Raw genomic sequence first — 3,324 nt, 5'->3', positions numbered from 1 at the left:
AAATCCTACTCTTGTCCCACTTAATTTCAATCTTGAATCCATTGTTCGTAATCCTAGGGGAAGAGGTAGTTCTCATCACTCCATTTCATAAATGGAGGAGGAACATGATGACCATGTGGAGGACCTTGGTCACATAAACTAACAAGGCATCCTCCACCCTAATGTGCATCATGACAACAATCAAGTACTATTAGGCATGCTTAAACCATTCATCCCACCACAACAACAAGGCCAAATTCCATTGAAAATGTCTTGGCTAATTTTTGTTCCACAACCTCCAATGGTTCAAGTTAATCACGGTGTTCGTTTAGCACCACCGATTAGGAATCTTCCCATTGCTTTGCGTGATCATTATGTCCCAAATGAATACAATGCACCGAAATGCATTCAATTGCCTCCATTTAGAGCACATCACTATGAGATTAAACCACAAACCATTCAAATGCTTCCTAACTATCATGGACTTCCAAATGAAGAACCGTATAAGCATTTGGATGAGTTTCTTGAAGTGTGTTCCACCGTGAAATACACAGATATGCCAGAAGAAGTGTTAAGACTCAAACTTTTTTCTTTTACCCTTAAGGACAAAGCAAAATATTGGTTCAACAATCTTAGGCCTTTTTTGATAACTTCTTGGGCAAAATGCAACAAGCGTTCTTGAAGAAGTACCACCCATTGTCAAAGACCAATGCTATGAGAACTTCCATTCATGAATTTTCTCAGGGGAAGGGGAACTGTTTCGTGAGGCATGGGAAAGATTTAATGATTTGTTTAGGAAGTGTCCACATCATGACATTCTTAAGTGGCAATTAGTCCAATACTTCTTCGAAAGTTTGCCAGATAATCAAAAAGGAATGGTAGATGCATCTATGGGTGGTTCTTACCTTGATAAACATGAGAATGATGTTTGGTAATTGTATGAAAGTATGAATGAAAATTCCATGCATAGAGCTTCGTCTTCTAAAAATGGTAGAATTCTAGGTAGAAGGAAGAATGTCGGCTTATATCAAGTTGACAATTTAAATGACATAGCTACCGAGGTGAAATCTTTAACTTAAAGGTTTGATCAATTTTTGGTCAACCACAATTTGGCAAATCAAGTGTCTTCCTCCCCTAATCATATTCATCATCATGGATCTAATGAATCTTGTATGACTTGTTCTAATGTCTTACATACTACTTCCAATTGTCCCCATGGACATGTGTAAAATGAACATCATGAACAAATTAATGCAGCATTTGTCAACCAAGGGAATAATACCTATGGCTCATACTACAATCCTGGATGGAGGAACCATACAAACTTTTCTTGGAAAATCTAAAGGGAAGGCTCAAACTCTCCCCAAGATGGTTTTCAAGGAAAGTATGTTCCACCTCCAATGCAAAACTAGGGTTCCCAAGGTTATAGATCTTTATTTCAATCATCACATGTAAACCAATTTTCTAATTCTCATTTTCCTAATTAATCATCTTATTCCCAAGGAAATTGTAGGAGTCCCACTTTTGAGGAGAAAGTGTTGACCGCTTTGGGCACTCCAGAGGCAAACACTCAATTACTTCATTCCCATTCTCAATCATTGCTAAGCTAGAAACCCAAGTCGGGCAAATAACTAGTACCTTAAATGTTAGAGAGAAAGGGAAGATGCCTCTAAATGCCCCCACCAAAGCAACAATTCGTTGTAGAAACCAATGAAGGTCACACAATTGAACATGTCAATGCGTAGACGACCTTGAGAAGTGGGGAAAATGTGGACAATCAAATTGGTGTTTCCAATGAAGAGAGTGAACCGGTGCAACCAAAATTTGATACCCGTCTCTTTTCACATTCTATTCCACCTTCATTGCATGTACATGATCATCTTTGTGAGAAAATGTTAAAAAATGATTTGAAAAGTGATTTGAATAATGATTTGAAGAATTCATGTGTTGAAAATGTTGTGACAAAAGATTTTGAAAAAAACTTTGAGCCAAAGGCTCCATTTCCGAACGCCTTGAAAGGGTCCATTTCTCGTGAAAAGCAAAAGACCAAAGTGAATAAAATCATTGAAGTGTTTAGGTAAGTGAAGATCAATCTTCCATTTTTGGATGCAATTAAACAAATTCCAGCTTATGCCAAGTTCTTGAAAGATCTTTGCACCCAAAAGAGGAAGAGCAAAAGCCAAGCACCAAAGAAAGTGGTCTTCACCGAGCAAGTAAGCTCCATCTTGCAACACAACACTCGCCCAAAGTTTAAGGACCCCGGTTCACCTACTACTTCTTGCATCATTGGTGACCATGTCATTAATCGGGCTCATTTAGACTTAGGAGCAAGTGTAAACTTTCTTCCATACTCGGTATATGTTAAATTGGGCTTAGGAGACCTAAAATCGACGTTAGTAGTGATAAGCGCCGAATATTGCATATTCAAGCGCCCTTATTTGCATTAGTTAAGTCCATTAGTTAATAATTATGCATAGTTTAGCTTTAACTGTTTGTTTTCATTTATTTTCAGGTTAGTTCCACCGAATGTAACTAAAGGAACAGTTTTGACAATCTTTTGAAGAATTAAAGTAAGCCGTTACTGGGGACTGTTTTGAGGCAAGTTTCTTGAGCCATTATGTGTATAAGTCTTGTAGCATCGTATTTTGAATGACGATCGTGTTGTCAGGCCAATCCAAAGTGGCTAAGGAGAAGACTGCATGCCATGAGCACAGGCCTCCGCGGGCCCCCGCTAAACATCCCAGTAGCATGCCTTCTGCCACGGGGCCATGCAGGTCTCGCGGGCCCCCGTTGCGCCACCGTGGGCGCCCGCCATTTTTTCCAGAGAGCTCCTTCGATTCCCAAGAACCCACGGGCACCCGCCAGACAGCAGACAAGTAGGCATGGGCTTCACTTTTCTTCACCAAATGTTATCCCTTAATTTAGGGGATTGCTTTAAATGGTCTTGGAGTTAGAGGACCACATATTTGGGGGCTAGATAGATACCTAAGGATATATATTAGAGGGTGGTTACATTGTAAAGGGGTATCACACATTTTAGCAAGTTTTTAGAGAGAGAAATATTAGAAGAGAGGATTTTTGTGTGGCTTGAAGGGCTGAGCTTGAAAATGGAAGAAGTCTCAAAGCTTCCTCCTTCCTCTTGTGCATCCATGGGTAACTAAACCTTCATCTGGGGAGGTGATGAAGCCCTTCCTTGTAAGCATGTTCTAGATTAATTTCTATTTTGGGGATAGTAATGTATAATTTTGGTCTTTCCATGACCTAGAGCTTCTCACTTGTTGTAATGGATTCTAATGTCTATAAATGGTTATTTTGAGTTAATTGTCTTGTCTTAGATGATTTCTT

The 3,324-nt window shown here is 39.4% G+C and overlaps 1 pseudogene; it reads right to left on the bottom strand.

Moving 5' to 3' along the window:
• Nucleotides 1-699: 699 nt before the first annotated feature.
• On the bottom strand, nucleotides 700-796 carry LOC132305944 (small nucleolar RNA R71; annotated as a pseudogene).
• Between the last annotated feature and the right edge of the window lie 2,528 nt (nucleotides 797-3,324).

This window comes from Cornus florida, unplaced genomic scaffold (genome assembly GCF_030987335.1).
Source record: "Cornus florida cultivar Cherokee Brave unplaced genomic scaffold, ASM3098733v1 CherokeeBrave_3.0.0_Hap2_Chr04, whole genome shotgun sequence".
NCBI lineage: Eukaryota > Viridiplantae > Streptophyta > Magnoliopsida > Cornales > Cornaceae > Cornus > Cornus florida.
This window is presented reverse-complemented; position numbering and strand designations above follow the sequence as displayed.